Source organism: Ranitomeya variabilis, chromosome 2 (genome assembly GCF_051348905.1).
Source record: "Ranitomeya variabilis isolate aRanVar5 chromosome 2, aRanVar5.hap1, whole genome shotgun sequence".
Lineage (NCBI taxonomy): Eukaryota > Metazoa > Chordata > Amphibia > Anura > Dendrobatidae > Ranitomeya > Ranitomeya variabilis.
The window spans coordinates 219134699-219147245 of NC_135233.1; positions in this window are offsets into that span (position 1 = coordinate 219134699).

Below are 12547 nucleotides of genomic sequence, written 5' to 3' on the forward strand. Positions count from 1 at the left end.
GTTCAGCACCGCCAGATGGTCCCCTGCTGTGTAGCCGGCAACGTGTCCTGCAAACGCCACGCAGACACAACAGACCCAAAGCTGACGCCAGTGCAGGCTTCGGCCTACACTCTGCTCCCTCTGCTGACCCTTTGCTCCAACACTGCTAGTTGGGGCTCTAGGAAGACAAGCTTGAATAGGTCCCCATCCTGATTCCAGCACCGTCAGCTGGTTCCGGGCAGAGCCTTTGGCTTAGGTGCCTCCCTCTGGGTATCCGAGTTCCACCAACGTCAGGTGGTCCTTGGTAGTGCTTTCAGGCACGGGTACCTCCTGCTTAGTAACCGGGTTCCAGTAACGTCAGCTGGTCCTCGGTAGTTCCATTGGCTCTTGGACCTTCGGCTACCCATCCGGGTTCCAGTACCGTCAGCTGGTTCTCGGCAGTGTCTTTTGCTCTTGTACCTTCTGCTCCCCATCCTGGTTCCAGTACCGTCAGCTGGTTCCGGGCAGAGCCTTTGGCTTAGGTGCCTCCCTCTGGGTATCCGAGTTCCACCAACGTCAGGTGGTCCTTGGTAGTGCTTTCAGGCACGGGTACCTCCTGCTTAGTAACCAGGTTCCAGTAACGTCAGCTGGTCCTCGGTAGTTCCATTGGCTCTTGGACATTCGGGTAGCCATCCGAGTTCCAGTTCCATCAGCTGTTTCTCTGCATTTTCTCAGCCTTCTTGTACCTTCTGCTACATTTCCAAGTTCAAGAGACTAAAGACGATGACCCGGAAGACCACCCCTAAGATGACGACGACACCAGAGACGACAACCACTGAGATGACGACGACCCTGGAGACGATGACCCTGAAGACCACCCCGATGACGACGACCCCGGAGACGACGACCCTGGAGACGACGACGACCTGGAAGACCGAGAAGCAGAAGAACAAGAGGCTGCAGAACAAAGAGCAGAAGAACATTAAGCATAAGACTAAATATCAGAGCAAAAGATATTATCTAAATTATAAGCAGAAGAAGACTAAGCAGTGTATGGGGGTGAGTTCGTTCCTCCTCGTGGTGCCCCTGGATAAAGCCTGATGCTGCAGGCCAAACTGAACGCGGACAAATGTAACTCTTTTGTGACAGGCAGAACGGAAGGTGTAATCTTCAAACTTTTATAGATAACAACTACGGGAATGCCTGTCACAAATAAGAATATGATGAAGAAGTTGAATATGAAGCAGATAATAGTAAAATAAAAAGAATATGAACAATGTAACAAAAAAAATAATAGGTAGAAGATGAAGAAGAAGATGAATAAGGTGAAGAAGTTGATGTCAAAGAAGCTGATGATGAGGATAATGAAGAAGAAAGTGTGGGAGAAGTAAAAAAGAAGGTGAAGGGCGTGGAAGTAGTGAAACATCAATATCTGACAAAATAAAAAAAAATTAACATAGTCAAAATCTTTCTAACGCCGAACGTCATAAAAAAAAAAAAAAATCCTGCTATTCTATTTGATTGGGCTAAACCTCTGTGCCTTTAATGTCTCCGCCACCTCCCCCAATACATCCTACATTATTCTTAGTTGTTTTCCTTCATGTAGAATGAACCTACAAGGAAAGAAAGGGTTTTTTTAATTCCGATATTTTCGTCCCATTGACTTGCATTGGGATCGGGTATCGGTATCGGATTAGATCCGATACTTTGACGGTATCGGCCGATACTTTCCGATACCGATACTTTCCGATATCGGAAGGTATCGCTCAACACTACCCGCAGTGCCTCCTGGAGATTAAGGGCATAGTCCCGTAAGCTATCCTGTGGCCTCTGCTTGCACCCATAGAACGTCAATTTAATTTCTGTAGCGGTGCGGGTGTCAAAGGTGGTTTTAAGCTTTGCAAAGACCTGCTGCGCAGTTCACTTATCCGCAGCGGGCCAGGACTTCACTTCTCTCAAAGCCGCTCCAAACAGTTGGCCCGTTACCATGTGAGGCTCTGTCAAGGGATAAAACTCAAGCAGGCTGCAGATCCCTTCCTTAAAGTCAGTTAATGTATGCGATTCTCCAGAGTATCGTGGGAGCCAGGCTGCTCCAGGTATGTATGGCATGGAGAAGGGCATTATGGCCGCTGTAGCCGTGGCGGTGTCCGGCTGGCTGATGGAAGCGGCAAGCTCTGCGGAACCTGGCGGTGGTACAAGGCCTGCAGCTGCGCCTATTGCGGGGCCTGGAGGCGCTTCCAGTTCTGCGGCTGCGACCGCCGCTACTTCCCTTCCCAGATCGGACATGGCCGTTCCTCCCCTCTGCTAACCTGGTGGAAGTCGGGGCTCCTCTCTGGAATCGGCACTTTGCAGCGTCTCTTCTGGCAGCTCTGCTGCACGGCGTCTCCACTTCCGGCTTTCCCAGGCAGCAGCACGGCACCGGTCTTCTTGCTTCGCGCTCTTTTCGACTGGCTCTGCCCACGAAGCTATGGCTCCTCCCCTCGCGCTCCACACAGCGTGGCAATGGCGGATTTTGGCGGCAATATGCAACACACAGTCTTTAAGAAAATCTCAGTTCACATACAGTTCTGGCACAGTTCTTAGGCGCACATGACCCGATTTTTCCAGGCTTAAGTAGATCCTGTTCGTGACACCAAAATGGATCGACCCCAGTGTAGGGCAATGGGGTACTCGGTACCGGGTCCTGCAGTTCGGGGGATGTCACGGTGGCTGACCCAGTTCGTGGCCCTCAGGGGTGTCCAGTTAAAGAGTTTATATATGGGCAAGGTGCAATAAAGAACGAGGAGACAGGTTTGCAGTCTTTTACCTTGTTTACTGAAGACTTCAGATGGTATCCTCAGCCCGGAGCACCAGATGACAGGGCAGGCAGAGTCCCCTTGTCCAAGTGGTAATCAGTAGCCTTCCTACTAGCGCCTGTGTGTTGTAGTACCTCCCTGCTGAGCTTCTCGGTAAGGTCCTCACAACTCTTGTAGATGTTCTAGATGTTGTTATTTCTTCCTCTCTGTCCCCCAGATGGTATGGATAGGATAACCCGTATGACTGGGATAGCCTGGCACTTGTTTGTAGGGACCCTAGAGACGCCCCGACCCCCACAATGTGCCACCGTGTCTTCTTAGGTATTAAGGTCGGGCAGCCAACTTGGAATTGACTGTCCTGCCGGTCTCTGGAGCAAGGCTTAGAGACAGTTGCTCCCTCGGTGTTCCTGGCTACCGGCTTCTGCGCCTCAGAAAGGAGCAGCTTGTTCCTGGCTGATCTCCCTCTGATATTCCTCTCCTGTGCTCTGCTTTCCTGCACACTCTCTGCAGTATGTTCACCTTTTTGTGTCTTTTTCCAGGAGTTGCAGCACTTCAGGCCAGCAGAGCTCCACTTCTTCTGTCTGCCTGGCAGGAACTGCCCTCCTTTCCCTCCAGATCAGGATGTAAATAGGGGAGCTCACCCTAAACAGGCTTAGAGCTCCCCCTTCTGGTCTGGAGTGTGAACATGTTGCATGCGTGTAATACCTGAATGTGGTTGTCTTTCATTGCCTTCAGACATGACATCACTTCTCCCCTGAAAGGATAATGGCATCACTGCAACGACCAGGACACTGGGGCTCCGCAGCAGTAACTCCAAAAAATCATCCTGGAGATGGCTGACATAGCATCTTAGATATTGTTCCAACGTCTGGTTGGTACGCTCAGTCTGACCATTTGTCTGGGAATGGTAAGCGGAAGAGAGACAGACATTAATATTGAGTGCAGAGCAAAACCCCTTCCAGAATCTTGAAATGAACTGTACTCCACGGTCAGAGATGATCTCATCCGGGACCCCATGCAGCCGGAAGACATTCTGAATAACCAAGTTCACTGTATCCTTAGCTGAGGGGAGGCCGGTGCATGGAACAAAATGAGCGGCTTTAGTCAGGCGATCAACTACCACCATGATCGTATTCATGCCCCCCGATGTAGGAAGCTCCACAATAAAGTCCATGGATATAGACCCCCAAGGGCGGGACGGAACAGGTAATGGTTGCAGGAGATCCGTAGGTGCCACATGAGGAGTCTTGTAACGAGCACATACCTCGCAAGAGAGAACATAGTCCTTAGTATCCTTTAGGCAAGTTGGCCACCAGAAAAATCAGCTTAGGAACTCTTGTGTCTTCTATACCCCCCTGTCACCAGCCAACTTGGAGTCATGTACCAACTTGAGGATCTGCAGACGGACAGCCTCAGGAACGTAGATACGTCGATCTCTGAACCACATGCCACCCTTAAAGACAAGATTAATATCCACGGGTGGGTTGGCCAGAAATACATCACCATCATAAGCCTCCCTGCACTTCTTCCACAAGTCCTGATCGTGGATAACTCCGATGAAATTGGCATCAGATAGAACGGTCTTGTACAGGGCTCCAGGTACGGAATCCGCAGCATGGACTCGGGATAAAGCATCAGCCTTCCCATTACGAGAACCTGGATGGTACAAGATAACAAAATTAAATTGATTTAAAAATAAATTCCAACGAGCCTGATGAGGAGAAAGACATCGAGCAGATCTGAGGAACTGTAAATTGCGATGGTCAGTAAGCACTACGATCTATTGTGCAGCTCCTTGCAGATGATGCCTCCATTCCTTGAAATCCGCAATAATAGCCAGCAATTCCTTGTCTCCCACATCGTAATTCTTCTTTACTGAGGTTAGTCTATGGGAAAAGAAAGCACAAAGATGTAGCAGACCCTTCTCTCCAGTTCTTTGGGGGAGAATAGCCCCCAAGGCATTATCAGAAGCGTCCACCTCCACAATGAAAGAAAGTGTTGGATCTGGGTGTGTCAACAGCGGTGCTGAGGTGAAACAGATCTTAAGCCGATCAAAAGCTTCTTGAGCCTGTGATGACCACTTAAAGGGCTTTTCCTTCTTTGTCAAGGAAGTAATGGGATGGACAGTATCAGAAAAATTTCTAATAAAACGTCTGTAGAAATTTGCAAAACCAATAAAACGTTGGACCTCCTTAACGTTCTTGGGTACCGGCCAGTGAAAGATAGCCTGAATCTTACCAGATTCCATGTTCAGCCCCTGGGGAGAGATGATATAACCTAAGAACTGTATCTCAGAACGATGGAACTCGCATTTCTCCGGCTTGATATACAGATGGTTCTCTTTCAGACGTCTTAAAACAGCTTTGACATGTTCTTTATGTTCCTGTTGAGAGTCATAAAAGATTAGAATATCGTCCAAATGGATCACCACAAACTGGTCCAACAAATCTCTGAAAATGTCATTAGCAAGGTGTTGAAACGTTGCAGAGGCATTACAAAGCCCGAAGGGCATCACAAGATATTCAAAGTGTCCATACCGGCATCTGAATGCTGTCTTCCACTCATCCCCTGGACGAATAAGCACCAAATTATAAGCCCCACGAAGATCCAATTTAAAGAACACCTTAGCATGGCGGATTCTTTCCAGTAATTCGGGAATCAGAGGCAAAGCATAATGATTCCGTATGGTTACCTTATTGAGTTCTCGATAGTCCACACAGGGTCTCAGGGACCCATCCTTCTTCATTACAAAAAATATAGGTGCCCCTGCTGGTGAGGAAGAAGGACGTATGAATCCCTTGGCCAGATTTTCATCAATATACTCCTTTAAGGCTTGAAGCTCAGGTGCCGCCAAAGGGTATACGTTACCAAAAGGAATAGCTGCCCCAGGAAGCAACTCAATGGGACAGTCATAATGCCTGTGTGGAGGAAGCTGATCTGCATTCTTCTTGACACAGATGTCAGAGAACTCTTTATATGCTGAAGGTAAAGTAAATACCTGTACCGGTGGTTCCATAGCTGTGGACTCGGGGACAGCTTCAGTTAATGCTGAGTTGCTCCTTGTTGGAAAGATAGTCTCCTTGGTCTCCCAGTTGATAGTTGGATTCTGAGAACGCAGCCAAGGGATGCCTAAAATCACAGGAAAATGAGGAGAAGAAATTAACAAGAAAGAGAGTTGCTCCTGATGATTAGGCTCCAACAAAATCTCAAGGGGTACGGTCTCCTGATCCACAGGCCCGGAGATTAAAGGTGACCCATCCACTGTTTACATGGTAATTGGAGAGGCTCTTTGCTGAATTTCAATACCATGTTCCTTGGCAAATGCAATATCCATAAAATTGCCACCTGCACCATAGTCAATCATAGCTGCACTGGAAATCCACTGTCCTGTACACAGGATCTTAATTGGGAGAGAACAGTGAGAGTTCTTTTCATTTGGCTCCTTGGCTGGTGAAGTCATAGAAAGTGAATGGAATACAGCGTTTAAAGGTATGCTACATTCAGAGATGTCAGATTCATCATCATAGTTGTCATACTCCCCTACCGCTGCTAGCACCTTGTTAGGCCGCTTGGGACACTTGGGACAGTTGTTTAGAAAGTGGTCAGACTGGCCGCAGTAGAAACATAGACTTTCTCGAAGGCGATGCTCTCAGCGCTCATTACTCTCGCGCCTCTGAATGGAATCAATTTGCATGGGCACCTCCTCTACCTCTCGAGATGTTTTACCTGCAGGCTCTTTGGAAGGAAGGGAAAAGTTAGAAATACGGTTATATGAGTAATTATGAGTGGACCTCTGGGAGGATTTTGGGTTGGAGTGATTCATGTAAGGGCAGATGTGTGAGGGAGTGCGTTCAGGTTTCCTCTACTGAGATACCCACAGATCTCTCTTCCCTTCCCAGGTGTTATTGGTCCTATGCAGACGTCTTCTCCAAAAAGGCTGCGGAGACCCTTCCGCCTCACCGTCCCTATGACTGTCCTATTGATCTTTTCCCTGGAGCAGAACCTCCTCAGGGATGGGTCTATCCCCTCTCTCTCCCTGAAATGGAGGCTATGTCCCAATACATCCAGGAGAATTTGGCAAGAGGGTTCATTAGGAAGTCAGTGTCACCTGCAGGGGCGGGGTTCTTCCTCATGCAGAAGAAGAACAGAGAATTACGTCCTTGCATAGATTACAGGGGTCTTAACGCCATCACCGTTAAGAATAAATACCCGTTGCCCCTGATTTCTGAGCTCCTTGATAGGCTACGGGGAGCAAGGGTATTTACCAAATTAGATCTGCGGGGTGCTTATAACCTGATTCGCATCCGTGAGGGGGATGAATGGAAGACGGCGTTTAATACCAGGGATAGGCACTATGAGTATCTGGTGATGCCCTTCGGGCTCTGTAATGCCCCAGCCGTTTTCCAAGACTTTGTCAACGATATCTTCCGGGATATGCTCTCCACCTCGGTCGTAGTCTATCTGGATGATATTCTCATCTTCTCTCCAGATATTGACTCCCACCGGAAAGATGTTGGCAGAGTCTTCGACCTCTTACTGGCAAACTCCCTCAAGGCAAAGTTGGAGAAGTGTATGTTTGAGCAGGAGTCTTTACCTTTCCTGGGCTATATCATCTCCGCTCAGGGATTGGCTATGGATCCTGTCAAACTACAGGCTGTGATGGACTGGCAAGAACCCCATTCTCTTAAAGCGGTGCAGCGCTTTATGGGGTTTATAAATTACTATCGTCAGTTCATTCCCCACTTCTCAACTTTGGGAGCTCCCTTGGTAGCCCTCACCAAGAATGGAGCAAATCCCAAATTGTGGTCTGAAGAGGTCTCCAAGGCTTTTTCTTCTATTAAGTCTCATTTGGCTAGCGCTCCCATCCTACATCGTCCCGATGTTGATAAGCCATTTATAATGGAGGTGGATGCCTCATCCGTTGGTGCAGGAGCAGTCCTCTTCCAAAGGATGCTCAAGGTCGGAAGCATCCTTGCTTCTTCTCCAAGACCTTCACACCAGCGGAGAGGAATTATTCCATCGGGGACAGGGAGTTGCTAGCAATGAAGTTAGCCTTCTCGGAGTGGAGACTTCTTTTGGAGGGGGCTCACTTTCCCTTCCAGGTCTTCATGGACCACAAAAATTTGGTTTATTTACAAACAGCCCAGTGGCTAAATTCTCGTCAGGCCAGATGGTCGTTGTTCTTTTCCCGGTTCCACTTCACCCTCCATTATCTCACTGGGGAGAAGAACATTCGTGCTCAGTGGCGTATCCAGGTGGGGGCAGCCGGGGCATGTGCCCCGGGTGCAGCCAACAGGGGGGCGCCAGCGGGCCGCCTGATGATGCGGCGGTCCAAGGAGGGGGTTGCCAGGGCCAGGGAGCGGGGGCTGTCTAATTATACTCACCTACTCCTGGCACGGTCCCTGCAGGTCCCTGGCTGAGGCGCTTCCACCACATCGACCTTTTGTTTGTGCCATTGATTTAGTCCCAGGAGTCAAATTACCCATGGCTTGTCTGTTTAATTTGTCTGGGCCTGAGCGCCAAGCCTTGAAGGAGTACATCTCAGAGAGCCTCTGCAAGGGGCATATTCGGCCTTCTGTCTCACCCGTGGCAGCAGCGTTTTTCTTTGCAAAGAAAAAGGATGGTGGTTTGCGACCGTGCCTCGACTTTTGGGAACTGAACAAAATTACTGTAAAGAACACGTACCCTCTCCCTCTGATTCCCGATTTATGCAACTGATTCACAGGGGCCAAATGGTTCTCTAAGATCAATTTATGGGGGGTTTATAACCTTATAAGTGTCCTGGAGGGGGATGAATGGAAAACAGCATTCGTAATGACCGAGGGACTGTTTGAAAACCTGGTAATGCCTTTTGGTCTCACTAATGCCCCTGCTGTTTTCCAGAATTTTCTTAATGTTATTTTTTGTGACCTCACTGGGCGTTATGTAGTCATCTACCTGGATGACATTCTGATATACTCAGAGGACAGTCGGTCTCATTTAAACTATCTACGCATGGTTCTTCTGAGACTCAGGGAGAACCATTTATACGCTAAACTTGAGAAATTCTTTGTGCAGGAACTGTCTTTTCTGGGATTAATTGTATCAGGGGAGGGATTCCACAGGCCATTACGGATTGGGTGCAGCCTCCTGACCTAAAGGGGTTACAGCGATTCCTGGGCTTCGCTCTCTTCTATAGGAAGTTCATTAAAGGGTTTTCGCAGATGGTGATACCCTTGACGGACCTCACTCTCAAAGAGGCGGATGTAAAAAATTGGTCCGTGGCTGCAAAAAATTCCTTCCTGACATTGAAGAAATGTTTTACTTCACCCCCTGTGTTGGTACAACTCGATCTGTCGAGACCTTTTATTGTAGAGGTCAACTCTTCTGAGGTAGGGGTGGGGGCAGTGTTATCCCAGGGCCCTTCTACCCTCACTAACCTCAAACCCTGAGCCTTTTTCTCTAAAAAATTCTTTTCGGTCGAGAGAAATTATGATGTTGGCAACAGGGAATTGTGGGCGGTTAAATTGGCCTTAGAAGAATGGAGGCATTTTTTGGAGGGGGCCGTCCATCCCATTACGATCATCACTGATCATAAAAATTTAGCCTATATTGAGTCCGCTAAGAGACTAACACCCAGACAGGCTTGGTGGGCACTTTTTTTTCTCGATTTCATTTTACCATTACGTTCTGACCAGGGTCTAAAAATGTAAAGGCAGATGCCTTATCTCGAAGTTTTGATTCTGTGTCCCCTCCAGAACCTCCTTCCTCCATTCTTCAACCGGGAGTGGTTGTGGCAGAAGTCTCATCTGAGTTACAGAGAGAGATTCTGGAAGCACAAGCATGAGCTAAATTGTTTGTATCAGAACATTTCCGTCTCACACTCCTGCAGGAGTTTCATGATGCTGTGCTAAGTGCTCACCCTGGGATTGCAGCTCCCCGGGGGGCAGTGGCTAGGGGTTTTTGGTGGCCCTCTATGGCTGCTGATATCAAAAGGTTTTTGAGAACTTGTGGGGGTATGTGCCCGCTCTAAATGCTCTAAGGTCCGGCCGGCTGAGGAATTGGTGCCTTTGCCAATTCCGGGTAGACCATGGACACATCTGTCCATGGACTTTATCACTAGTCTTCCTCCTTCCAAGGGCAACTCACTGGAATGGGTGGTGGAGGTTTTCTAAACAAGCCCATTTTGTACCAATACCCATGTTATCGGCTGCTGAAACCTTGGCCCACTTATTTATACAGCACATAGTTCAGTTGCATGGGGTATGGGTGAATGTGGTGTCAGGACAGGGGTGTGCAATTTGTGGCCAGGTTTTGGAGAGCGTTGTGTAAGAAGTTGGGGGTCATGTTGTCATTCTCCTCTGCTTATCACCCAGATTCTAATGGACAGACTGAATGCACATATCAGTGGAGAAAATTTTGAGATGCCTGGCCTCTTCCAGACAGGAGGACTGGTGTGAGTTAACTTATTACCCATGACAGAATTTGCGTTTAACTGTCGTATTAATCAGTCTACTGGAAAGTCCCCCTTTCAGGTCAATTATGGGTTTATCCTGCAGTTTGGGGAATTTTCCCGCATGGATTCAGGTTGTCCTGGTGCTGAGGCCATGATACAGCATTTAAGAATCCTTTGGAGGGAGGTTCAGGGGAACATCTCTTAAGCCCCAAAAAGGTACAAATGATTTGCGGACAGGAGGTGGGGGGGGTCAGCTCCGGTGTTGGCAGTGGGGGAGAATGTGTGGTTGTCCACCCGTAGCATCAAGCTTAAGATACCCTCTACTAAGCTGGGCCCCAGGTTTATTGGTCCGTACAAGATTGTGGAGGTGATCAATCCGGTGGCCTATAGATTACAGTTACCCACCTCCTTCAAAATAACTAATGTCTTCCATAGGTCCCTATTAAAACCTGTGGGGACAGTTAGAGAAGATTCCTCATCCAATGTTCTGCCAGTGTTGGTAGAAGGTCAGCTGGAGTACGAGGTAGGGCGCATCATTGATTCACGGTGGGTGCGCCGGAAGCTTCAGTATCTAATACATTGGAAGGGATATTCCCTTGAGGATCGGTCATGGGTTCTGGCCAGTTCTGTGCATGCTGATCGACTGGTGCGGGCTTTTCATGCCAGATACCCTGAGAAGCCTGGGGGTCCAGTGGCCCCCCGGTTAAGAGGAGGGTACTATCATGGTATAGGACATGGTTCATGTCCTGCTCTCTCAGGGTTAATATTGCTGGCCTCTCTTTGGATCTGGGAGGGATTTTTATACACACTCCAGACTAGGATTCCCTGTCAGATATACTTTTGTTTAGTCTGTGTGTCTGACCCATTGAGTGTGTGCTCGGTTTGCATTTGCTTGTTTTGCTCTCCGTGCTTTACTCTGCTTGTTTGTTCTGTTGGCTTTCTGACCTTTGGCTCCCTTTCTCTCTGCCTCACCCTTGGTTACCTCCTTATCTCCTGGTTTCGATCTTGGCACATTTAACTATTCTCCAGTGTATATCGTCTCCCCTGCACCCTGGTATCTGGCACAGCCCTCCACAACCTCCTACCCTGTCACGTGGTTCAGGTCCTGTTTGCTACCCGGTGAATTCCCCGCCGTTCTGCTCTCAGCTCCCTTGCTGCGGCGCGCAGTTCTCCCCGCAGCAGTTATACCCAGGAGTCGTGACAATATAGAGGTGTTATTAGTCTGTGAATGGTGGATCCTGTGTTATCTCCTGTATATACAATCTAGGAGTTTAGTGGATATGATCCACACTGCTATAAGATGAATGTCCAAGCGTACTGCAGATATAGATAGTTTTATTCCCAACGCGTTTCAAAGTCACTAGGACTTCTTCCTCAGAGGATGCTTTGAACTTACAAATTCACTAAATGCTGTTTAAATAGATAACACATTCAAAATCTGGCGCCAGAACAAATCACATGTCAAACAATGTCAAAGTTCATATAATGGACACATGGTAAAGCACATGACAATTGCTGTTTAACATTTTGCTTAAAAAATGCATAATTAATTGTACTATTAGGCTATGTGCACACGCTGCGGACTGGTGTGTGGATTTTTCCACACTGATTTTGATAAATCCGCAGGGCAAAAACACTGCGTTTTTCCTGCGGATTTATTGCGGATTTACTGCGGATTTTCCACGTTTTGTGTGCGGATTCTACAGCGGTTTTACACCTGCGGTTTTCTATTATTGAGCAGGTGTAAAACTGCTGCGGAGTCCGCACAAAGAATTGAGATGCTGCGGAAAATAAACCGCTGCATTTCCGCGCAGTTTTTTCCGCAGCATGTGCACAGCGGTTTTTATTTTCCATAGGTTTACATGGTACTGTACACCGCATGGAAAACTGCTGCGGATCCGCAGCGTCAAAAATGCTGCGGATCCGCAGTAAAAACCGCAACTTGTGCACGTGGCCTTACATTCATATATTTTTATTTTATTTTATTTTTATAGGTCCGTTAAAAAAAAGAACTTTGATATTTATCTGCAATACGCTTGGACATTAATCTTTATAGCAGCGCGGATCATATCCACTAAACTCCTAGATTGAATATTCTGATTTGGTCACGAGCTGACCTGGTGGATCTGCGACAGCTGTTGAAACTCTGATGAGTTTGTTATGCGATTTTTCTTCAACAAATAGGTGACTGTACTCCTATTATATATTTGAAATCTCCATCGGATAAGACCCTATTGCGCTTGACATTGGTATTGTCGATGTTAGGTGGGGTGACAGCTTCGACCACCTTCCCCTTATACCCTAGGGTCCCCTACTTGTCCCAAAATAAAACACTAAAGCCAATGTTGGATAACACTGG